Source organism: Electrophorus electricus, chromosome 10 (assembly GCF_013358815.1).
Source record: "Electrophorus electricus isolate fEleEle1 chromosome 10, fEleEle1.pri, whole genome shotgun sequence".
Lineage (NCBI taxonomy): Eukaryota > Metazoa > Chordata > Actinopteri > Gymnotiformes > Gymnotidae > Electrophorus > Electrophorus electricus.
In genome coordinates this window covers 14,366,803-14,377,771 of record NC_049544.1, presented here as the reverse complement: position 1 = coordinate 14,377,771, position 10,969 = coordinate 14,366,803, and the positions used below count along the sequence as shown (strand labels likewise).

General features: G+C 36.0%; 1 protein-coding gene across 3 annotated transcripts in view; it reads left to right on the top strand.

Moving 5' to 3' along the window:
- Positions 1–3,408: 3,408 nt before the first annotated feature.
- The window catches only part of LOC113572697 (lethal(3)malignant brain tumor-like protein 4), a 58,645-nt gene continuing 51,084 nt past the window's right edge, over positions 3,409–10,969 (top strand). For all 3 annotated transcript variants that reach the window (XM_027002484.2, XM_027002475.2, XM_027002494.2), the window contains exons 1-2: positions 3,409–3,493; positions 10,353–10,432. The gene's annotated coding sequence lies outside the window, so the exon portion shown is untranslated. The remainder of the gene's footprint in view (positions 3,494–10,352; positions 10,433–10,969) is intronic.

Below are 10,969 nucleotides of genomic sequence, written 5' to 3'. Positions count from 1 at the left end.
AAGGTCCCACGGGATCTTAGCCTTGATATTCTCCACCACATTCGGTGGTTGCTCCCATTTGGACTTGTTTCCAACTCATATGTCTTGCATATATTCCTGTATATGATCCCTGCCACTTGGTTGTGTCTCTCAATGTAGGTATGCTTTCCCTGCCAGCATCTTGCATCCTGAAACTAGGTGCTGGATTTGCCCATTTGCACAGTCTGCATTGTAGGTCTTGTCTGGTGTGATACACCCATGCTTTGATCCACCTAGTGCTTAGTGTTTGAACTTGTGCTGTCATGATTAGTGCCACTGTGCTGTGCTTGGAGGTCATTGCTTGGATGTATTTGTGGGTGTTTCATATCTCACCCTGGTTGGTGGATTTTTCCTTTGTTGGCAGCTTCCCTCATGCATCTGACTGTCAAATAGCCCTTGAATGCTGAATATTGGGTGCCCATTCTTTGTGAAGAGTTTTCTGATCTTGACATCAGCAGCTTCCAATTTTTCTCTTGGCCAGCTGATGGTTATTACCCATTCCTCCTCATGCATTATTGCAGTATTACTTGAAAGAGATATAATTAGCTTTACATTGGAGAAACCAAGACAAGGCTTGTCTATTGTTTTTTTTAACAACTTTGAAGCATCAGAATTAAATATTTGTCATTTCCATTGGCAAGGTGTCACAGTGTCTGGGCGCTGGGGACCCAGCAAGGGGGGACATGCCCACTGATACATATATACACACATACATATATATATATATATATATATATATATATATATATATATATATATATATATATATATATATATATACACACACACACACACACACACACACACACACACACACACACACACACACACACACACACACACACATTCACACACTTTTCCATTCTGAATCACTGCAGTTTTAAGCACCTAATCACTTAATCACCATCACCTGTACCTTGTTCTGTTTCTCCCCTATTTCAAGTCCACATGTGCCTGCCACAAGTGCTGCACATTGCTCCTAGAATGCCAGAGGTTGTTCGAACCTACGCTGTTGAGGCCATGTTGCAAGTTATTACTGCCAGCTATCTACTATGGTTTTTACTTTTTCCTCTGCCTTTAGCTTGGTGTGCTTTTGTTTTGGCGTTCTTTATGGAAAATTAAAGAAACGCATCCAGCACACTTGCATCTTGTTCCCTCTATTCTATCATCATTTTAATATGAAGGGACACTGGATTAATGACATATCTGTTTGCATTGCCAATTGTCGCTATGGGAGTAATGAAATTAGGAAACTCAAAGAAAAAAATTATCTACACTCTTGGAAGTTTAGAAACCTCCAATTATGATTTAAGTACATATTGTTTCTAACAAAAAACTATTTCTAATATACTGGTTCTTCCTCCTACAAATTCAGAAGCACTTTGCTTGCACAGCTGATGAAAGACCTCTGCCTTAAACATTCTGTTTCTCTGGAAACCATATATATATATATATATATATATATATATATATATAGAGAGAGAGAGAGAGAGAGAGAGAGAGAGAGAGAGATGTCATGCCACTACTGAGCAGTATTACATTTTGATTGCTGTATTCTGTAGCCCACTGCTTGATTCTAGGCTGAAAATGAAGTCATTTTTCAGTGCTACTGGAATGTTTTGATGGCCCTATTACAGGCTGATGAGCACTTGTACCTACTTTGTAGATCAGAGTGCATAGCGAATTTCAGTGCTCTGCTCTGACTCATGACGAATGATTTGTTGGTTTCATAAATGTAAACAAAGCTGTGTTTGTTGTTTTTGTTCAAACCTTTGAGACCCATTTTAAAACTCATCAAATCTTTAGTCATCTTAAACCTCTAAATCAGTACTGCTGTTACTGAAAAGTTTCAAGCAAAGGGTAATAATGACAGTGTCAATACCTCCGTTCTCTATGTCTATAAACATCCAGACCTTCATCTTTTGCACAAAAAACAACAACAACCAATCAAAGGGCTGACAGAACAGGTAGATTTACAACCTCGCCTGAGATTTTAGGTTGAGATTGAGTCTGATTTTTGACCTCACAAAGAACCCTGAACCTTGTGATGAGAGTGGGTGTAGGGAATGGTCAAACAGATGTTATTTGCTTAGTACATTAGTCTATATGCTAACATATGTTTTAATAAATTCAAGTAATATCTATTTATTATCATTTAATTTAGATAGGAACACTGCCAAACAGAAGTGTCATTTGGCCAAAATTCCACTGGACATTCCAAAGAGACTACACAGTATTTGATGAGAACTAGCATGTTGTGTAAGAATACCATTTTGGTATTATCCAGAGGACTGGCAGCACCATGGGGAGTGCTTGAAGGTCAGTTGTGCTTTTTCAAGGTTCCACAGAGACTCCAATACCTGAGGCATGTACAGACACAGCTCCATTTTGCTTTAAGATCTTGCAAAGCTTGCCTTCACCTTATAAACTGCCAACTGTTGAATCTTTGCCATCTCTTTTTCTCTTTGGAAAAAGAAATTAATCTCTTCCTTTAAATGAATTCAGTACTAATTTGCATATATAGTACAACAGAGAAACAATAGTGAAATGTCTAACAGATATCTACCAGAAATAGAACCCCCAAAACATATAACACATTATTTACACTGAAAGAAAATTCTCAGGCATTGAGTATAAAGGCGATGTCTATGGTTTTACTTTGCACCTATGGGCAAACACAAGTGATTCCACTGATTTTATATGTTTCTGTAAATTGCCCTGATTTCATTTGCTGCTGGCAGATAATTCTGGTGAAGTGCCATTAGTATTAAAAACAGTATTTCCTGTTCACATTCTCAAATCGTTTGATTAAAATATTGATTAAGCACCAAGTAATTTTGTTTAAACATAATTAACATATAACTCGACAACACAGAAGTGTAATTCGAGTTTTGTGTGATTTGCAAGTTAAATCATATTTGTCTTGTTAATAAGGATAGAAAAATAAATTGAAATTAAATAGAATTTAAAGTTTACCGATTTATCTGTTGTTTATAAATAATTATAATTATCTACTTCTTCTGACATGTCCCTGGAAAAGGAAATAGTGATTAAGTCTAAACTGTTCAGTAGTTGCTAAGTAAGTGTTGCAATAAACTGTGATGCATAGTTTCTCTTCATATTTGTATTTTAGCGCGATTTCACTTAGCGTGTTCTGATTGCTATTTATGAATGTCGGATCGATGTAAGCCCTTAGAACAGGAGCAACTATGTTCTAAAATCTTACTTTGCTATTATGGTACTTTTCTAGCTAAAGCTACATTAAGAAGTTAAATGTATGTTCTTTTCAAACTTCCTCATAACCTTTCAGTTTTTGTCTCTTCACATCTCACACCTGTTCAACTCAATAAACCTGATCAGACTAATATTTCATTTTGCCTCCAGTAGAGGGCTGTGTAAGAGCATGCGCACTATCCCAAAGACAACCCTATTTCTACTGTCAGAACATTGAGGGGGCATACCGACTGTCGTGTGGGTAAGGAATTAATAATTTCTTACAACCCCGAGTTGCTACACTTTGTTTTAGAACGATGACGAAGCTCACACTTTAGGAGAACATCGGTTTTGGGTATGGTAATCATTCGAATGTGCAATCGTGTTTTTCCATCGTATTTAAATGCGTTGAGAGATGGCTATCCTCGCTAATCTCTCATGTTTTCTCCTGTTAAGCAAGCTAACATAAAATGTGATGCCCCCTTCCCTCAAATGATGACACAGTAATATGAAAAGCACACAACAATGTCGCAACGGTCGTCAATTTATCGACGATACGCTGTATGTAGGGCGAATGTGTGTTTTTATCATTGTAAACAATGCGCAGCTAGCTATGTAGCTAAGTGAAACTATACATTTCTGTTCTCGGAAATGTTTCCTTTTGATATTCTACACGTAGCATTTTTGTTTGCTACAGTCGCAACTCTTCCTGATGTTTGTCGCGAGGAGCGACTTCTAGCAATAGTTAGCTATGCTAAAAGGTATTTATTATTTGACAATATTCAGTGTTTAAAATTGTTCAATCGGTGGGTGGAGTGTTAGTTTGCGTTTTAAATTAAATATAACGCCAGTGTTATTTGTTTGCGAGTTAAAAGTTTGATAGTGTCGATTTTGTCTGCTAATAAACGAATTGTGTGAATTGTGCTTGATCTTCTGAGGAATAAAATACTTGTAGGATAAACCCTGCTATGCGTTTAATTAGTTGACTGGGTGATTGATTGTTTTAAAATGGACCCTATGAGGAAACGTAGCGCAGATAAGACTATATAGGTCAACCTACCTATTTTAAAGACTCAAATAAGAAAGAAAGAACACATTTTGCTTCAGGGATTATGGTGTCATATACACCATATTTTTTTTTTCGCACCTGTAGAATTTAGACTAGCGTTAGTCAAGCATGTCTGAAGAGGAATTTTTAGGGAACTACAGATTCATTAGATAGTTTCACCACAGAAAAAGGCAATTTACAGAGTAAACACTACTTATGTAACGAGGTACTTAGTAGTTTTTTCTGCTTCAGTACCATCTGAATTTTCTGTTTTTCGTCATTGGTCCTTGAATTTGTGCTCTAAAAGTGAATTTCTGAGTGTGTTTCTCCCCTTAGTTTTCTTGTATAGCATCACTAGATACTCCATTTCATTTAAAGAGCAAGCTGTAACATGATGTTTGACCTGTTTCATCTTTGGAGTTTCCCCATGTGTGATTTTGATGGATTCTGTAAATGTAGGCTGCTGTATTACATAGAGCTCCATAAAGGCATGTAATGTGGGCTGTTAGTATTTATTTTTATTTCATTTCAGTGCCGGGAAGTTGTTGAGTTGCTTTCAGCTCTATGGCTGCCTTGTGGCACTTCCTGTTTAGTACGGTAGTTGAAGCAGAACATACATTTATTGCTTAGCAGGAATTCCTTCATTTACCTTTGCTGTTTTTTGGGGGGTTTTTTTGGTTGACTTTGAGCAAACACCTTGAAATGTAACTCAAGAACTTTAGCCTATATTGATTTATTTATTTGTTTATTTATTTAGTGTGAGAGATTTCTGTAATGGGTATTCACCTTGTTTACTTTCTTTTAACATTTTGTGTAAAAAGGATTAGGATACACAGGAAAAGAAGGCATTTGTATGCCTACAGCTGAAGAATTTGAATTTGACTGTGAAAGAGTCCTTGTCTTTTTTAAATACAAATTTGCAAAAAGCTATACCTGAAATATTCAGTGTTGATACAGTACTTAAATACTTATCTATACATTTTCACAGAAGCTTGCATAATTTGCCTGAATTAAGTTCTTCACCTTTTCTGTCACTACAGTTTTACTGTTAGTTGGTATTTAGCAGAATGTTAATTTTACTCAATTTCTTAAACACATTATGACACTTTCACTGAATCCTCAAAGGAGAGTCTCTTAAATGTCTTTAAACCCCCATATCACTTTACGTTTAAAAAGCAAATGACCAACTCTGCTTGGAAAAGTGATCTTGCATTATTGAGTTTACAGCCATGATGTTCCAGTATTACCTCAAGTATTGACCCATTGAATTGTATAATTATAACAGTAGGATATTTTGTTCATACTTGGTTCCTGTAGTTGCTTTACATGGATCCAGTGCAAGGTCTTGCAGCTGAAAATGAATGTCACCAAAACTTGTGTCAGTTGCATAGTTAGGATACTTTGTTTTGGCTTCAATTTTGGTCTCCTTATGTTTATTTGGTGAGGTGTACACATAAGGAAAGTAAAAACATTTGTTTTTTTAAAAAATATATATTACAAATACAAGCACATTGTACCCTAACAATTGTTTAGTCATTAGATATTTTGTTTGCTTTAGGATAATACAAGACTGCATGTTTGGAACAATTTTTCAGAAAAAAAAAGTCAAGGAAACCTAGTTTAAGTTGTCTTCTTGAACCAGCCTCCCAATATGTAAAAACATAGCAGTGTTTGTGTCGTGATGTTGAACACCCTTTGCATCTTTAAGAAGGAGCTCTGTTTTTTGTTTTTTTTTTGGTCCTGAAGTAGGCTAAACTAATCTACTCCATGTTGCAAAACTAGCCTGAGGTCGTAGATGATTGTCTTTCAAGTTCATGAGTATGTGGGACATTGTTGTTTTTCTGAAACCTCTACGTATCTGTACCATTTTAATTACCCTGTAAGATACAAAGGGATTTTTATAACTATAGTGTGCAGGTCCCACGGGATGATGTATTCACTGTAACGTTTGCCCTTTGTTTGGGTTTGGCATTTCCCAAAAACTTTTTATGTTTTGTTTAGTTTTTTTGTCTTGTTTTGGGAATGTCTTCCTGTGTCTGTAGTGTGCTGGTAATTTTGCTGTGAAGTTAGCAAATATAGATTTCCAAAAATATCATTATTCAAACATTCTGTATAACCTAGTCACATTTTCATTCTTAGTATATTACCCATTTCTTGTTCATAAGGCAACTATAAGCCTTTTGGTTTTTGTTCTGAGGCCTCATAGACTTTTGCTTTTCTGTTCACTATGAGTAATGGGTTTTTTTCTGTATCACAACTCAGCTTCAGATGTGTTAACAGAATGGATGAAGAAAAGGTCTTTCTTTATCTTTTTGTGTGGCAAGAATTCCATTGTTTTAGACTTCAATGGGAGGAAGGCAAATCATAGATTGTGGGGACAAAAATGTGTGTCTACAACAAAAATATCAACTGTGAATAATTTTTCTGCCTTGAATTCCTCACAAAGCCTTTGAAATTTAAGATGAATATTACTATCCATTTCCTCTGAAAATACTTGAAATATAGTGGCATTAGCAACCACTTAAAAACTTCATTATTATTAGGTAATAGGACATTTGCTTTAAATTTGTAAAATTGTCATCAAAGTTATACTTTTGTTGTTACTTGATCAAAATACATGCTCTTTGGTTCAAAGGAGGTTGATTAGTTTGTTTCATTATTAATTAAGGAATCTTTTACTTTGTGTTTATGTATGTAATGTACTTGTTTGATAAACTTTAAGACTGGCTTTAAGACTCATGTTAGTCTTTTAGTGCAGTGCCAGTTTTGTAGGCATCATCAGATAGATCTTATTAACACTCTTCTGACAGTACATTGTGTACATAGTTTACCACCCGGGATCATGCTTTTATGATCTGTAATAATACATCAGAAGCTTCTCACCTATATGTCTGTATTTCTTCCAGAAGATATTTTACTAGCATGGTTGGAGGACTCAGCTGATTTATATTTTGCACAAGAATTAAGAAGTAACCCAAATGCAAAATGTCGTCTTGGCCTAACTTGGATGTTACCATTTTAATGGTTTATATTTGTTTTTATCTTCTTGTTTTCTCACTGAAAACGAGTGTAGTTTCTCACTGAAAACTCAGTGTAGTTATGCTGGCAGTCAGCACTTGTTCTTATTCAAATTGTATAGTTTTGACACTATCTTTTGTTGTTTTTGTTTGTTTGTTTGTTTTGTTTGTTTGTTTGATGTCATTGTGGCCATGTATAGTGTGCAGGAAAAAAGCCACATGAAATGACATGTCCTGCACCTGCAATTTAGTTCGTTATCTGCAACATACTTTTTGACACATCCAAAATTATCTAAAAAGTAGAAAAAAAATCCCATATTATATGCATGTACCTAAATATTAATAAGCATAAGAGGGTGAAACTACAAAGGTTTTGTTTTCCCCTTAACACTGTTATGATGGCACTATGATGGACTTGGCATTTTGCGTCAATGACTGTATTGGCTCTTCTCTTGGTCTCTTTCTCTCTATCTTTTTCTCACTCATTTTCTGTAATGAATGGCATTTGAAATATAGAAAGTCCGACACTGTTACTGGGCTTGAAAGCATAGCTGCTGGGAGTTGTCATCGTGGCCCTTTTGTTCTCCTAGTAGTTTCTTTCTCAGCAGTGAATCAGATAATTACCTGTTTCACTTGTTTTGAAGGCCACCTGAAATGACCAATTCTTAGAGGGTTCTCCATGCCTTTTGATATTTGTTTTCTCAACATAAAAGAAGCCAGTTCTTGTTTATCTTGCATTCACTTCTATCTGAGTTTATGCCTGATTTAATGGGTGGACATCCCTCCTGTATAATTAATTTCACAGCTCTGCACAGAAGTGCAACAGAATGGTCTGCAGTGAGATGGGCATTAGAACCTGCTGCTGCCTCATACTATGCTTCTTCTCTCAGTACTTAAAATACTCATTAAGCATTTGACATAATGCTTTTCCCTTTCAGTATATTAAGGCATGATGTGGGTTTCTATGATAACGTAAATTATAGTGACCCATGAAAACAGACAAGACACTTACATGGCACTTCTGAAATTGATCAAGATGTTCACACCACACTCTAAAAATGCTGTAATTTTGTTATAGGGATCATTTTATATATTGTTCTTCTGCTATGAGAACTACAAAATACAGTACTGGGATAATAGAAAATGATATATTGTGCACCCAGGACTCATTTCATCTCATGTAAGCACACAATTGGTCCAGCACCTAAATTCTCTTTCTCTCTACCATTAAAAAGTGCAGTGCATTTGCTTCTGTGCATCTGGTATTTGTTCAGCAATTTGGGGGAAAATTGTGCATCTATTGTCCTCTTCCAGTAGTGTGCAGTAAGTATTGCCTCAGGGACATTAGTCATCTTATTGTAGCTCTAGGTTGCTAGAGCTTTTATCTGCATTCTTTGGGGCTCCCATCGGGATTTGGGTAGCAACAACCTTTCAGTGTGCTACTGACCCACTGCCACCCAAGTAGATTTGTATGAACCCAAACTTGGCTACACCTGCTGTGTTCTCATGTATATGTGTAATAATGTATAACCAGTGAGGTGATTACAGCTCATGAACAGATTCAGAAATCTCACACAGGACACTTTGCAGTCTTCTTGTTGAAAATCCAGTTGAAATGAATTTAACAAAACTCTCGTCAGAGATGATGACTGACATGTGGTTGACACTTGAAGTGTCCTTGATGATGGAGTGTTATCAGAGATCACTGGGCTAGAGTTAATCTACTCAGCTCTCACTGTGTTCAACAGCATGTTGTGTTGACTTTAAAGAAATTGCTGGCCAGTATGTGTTTTTGTTTGTTTGGTAAAACTCCTTAGACTGGCCTTTTTCTCTTTGCTCCTTGCCTGCATCATTAAATGTAATTCTGGTGACATTTAATGACAAGAGGATAATACATTTGTAGAGGTTCACATATTGGTAATGATTCAACTATGCCTTTATTTAAAGAAAAGGTTTTTCTTTTACCTTTTTTTGAAAGCTCTTGGTTAAACCAGATTTTTCTTTCATTGCCTGTGATGGCAAGTGTATTTCATATGAAGTGATCTACAGCATAATTCAGTCTTGTTTTGTCCAATTCCTGTTAGGAAGTTTAAAAAGCACAAATGGTAGGGCTTGGAATGTCCGATAGTGGCTGATGGTCATATATTGTACCAATGGTTGTTGCAGCCTCTTAGCCCCTGAGCAGCTAATTGTGGGACATTCTTTACCTTAACTGCCCACAGGCAATTTGGTAAATGGAATTGATTTTTCCCTCGTCATTCTGTTTGTGCACTTTGGCCTATACAATCTGTATTATATTGCAAAATGCACAATTTACCAAATTAAAATGAGGATTATGTAATCCTCATTTGATATCTTCATGATCTTCATTAATGCCAGTAAAGGGTTTTAAAGGGAAATGCTGAGTTAGAATGGGTTTGGATTATTTGAAAATAGTACGATTGGCACCATCATGGCACTTGTTGCATTAGGTCTTTAACATAGGAATTACTGCATAGGAATTACTTCCACGTGGACACACCATGGAGTCAATAACAGATAAAGAACATCAGAAGCAAAGTGAGCTTCAGTCCTTTATTAGTCTGGATGCTGGCATGTGTGGGTTCCATTTAGAATATCTCTGCACTTTCTTCCATCTTTATTGTGAGAATAACAGGATAACACTTACCTTAGTGTGGATTAGAGAATATTTAAAGTAAGATGACTCTGAGAGAGCATGCAATGTTTCGTGCTTCTATATGATGTAAGAACTTTTGCGCTAGTGTGGTAAATTAAATTTTTGAAGACATTTCACATCTCACTGCAGTTCATTCAGTGCTTGATATAGGGTAGTCATTCACTGACAAACTATGATCAATGCTGCCCTCAAGATTTGACTCTCAAGTGCATTAATTAAATTGTGGAGGTCAAGCACAGGCTCTAGTGATCTCTCACTCTCTCTCTCTCGCTTCCTCTCTCCCCCTCCCACCCTTTAACTGCTGTCTCTGTGCAGTACTATATTAATTACTAGAACCTTTCCATTAGGTTAAACTTTTTTTCTTCTGCTTTGATGCTAGGCCTTGGAACAATTTGGTGCGGTCGTAGAATGTGAATGGAATGGGATCTGGAGGGCCAATTCCCTGATAGGGTGGATTAGGTGAGTGTAAACACCAGTTGGAAAGTCTCCTAAGGGTCGTGTTGAGTTTTCAGATGGGCTATGGTCAGCATGGCTAATAAAGAATGTTAATTGAAACCAAACCTATCAGACTGTTGCAGTTTTTGTCCAGCTATGTCACATTATTAACTTTATCACAAAGTTTAGATTAATTAAAATCTTATACAACCATGCATTAAAATGACATTACTGAAGTTAACTCCGTTTTTATGGTAAATTTCATAAGTTATGCGAGATTACCCAACTCCTGCTTTTACAACAGGCTCTTGTATGGATTCTGTGACTGAGTTATGAAGTTTTTATTTGATCCTATAAAAAAACAAAGTGATTTAAAAATTATTTATTTTTTTTTTCATCCCTGCAATTTTAATATTGTGTTATGTGCATGGTTATGGTTGAAGAATTTAATCAGTTATCAACTAAGTATATTTTAATGAGCTGTAGGCATTTTATTAAATGCCAAATATTTATCTTAAAATCCTAACTGACTTTTCCTTTTTCATGCTTGTGTTTTTAGGA